We start from the raw sequence: 698 nt of genomic DNA, 5'->3' as shown, positions 1-698 counted from the left end.
CATTTCGTTTTCATTTATTTCTGATCTGATTTTTATGATTTCTTTCCTTCTGCTAAATTTTGGAGGTTTTTTTGTTCTTCTTTCTCTAATTTCTTTACATGCAAAGTTAGGTTGTTTATTTGAGGTGTTTCCTGTTTCTTAAGTTAGGATTGTATTGCTATAAACTTCCCTCTTAGGACTGATTTTGCTGCATCCCATATGTTTTGGGTCATCGTGTCTCCATTGTCATTTGTTTCTAAGTATGTTTTGATTTCCTCTTTGATTTCTTCAGTGATCACTTGGTTATTAAGTAGTGTATTGTTTAGCCTCCATGTGTTTGTACGTTTTACAGATCTTTTCCTCTAAATGATATCTAGTCTCATAGCGTTGTTGTCGGAAAACATACTTGATGCGATTTCAATTTTCTTAAATTTAACTTAGGCTATATTTGTGACCCAAGATATGATCTATCCTGGAGAATGTTCCATGAGCACTTGAGAAAAATGTGTATTCTGTTGTTTGTGGATAGAATGTCCTATAAATATCAATTAAGACCATCTTGTATAAAGTATCATTTAAAACTTGTGTGTCCTTATTTATTTTCAGTTTGGATGATCTGTCCATTGGTGAAAGTGGGGTGTTAAAGTCCCCTACCATGATTGTGTTACTGTCGATTTCCCCTTTTATGCCTGTTAGTATTTGCCTTATGTATTGAGGTG

The sequence above is a fragment of the Physeter macrocephalus genome, chromosome 15 (genome assembly GCF_002837175.3).
Source record: "Physeter macrocephalus isolate SW-GA chromosome 15, ASM283717v5, whole genome shotgun sequence".
Classification (NCBI taxonomy): domain Eukaryota; kingdom Metazoa; phylum Chordata; class Mammalia; order Artiodactyla; family Physeteridae; genus Physeter; species Physeter macrocephalus.
This window is presented reverse-complemented; position numbering follows the sequence as displayed.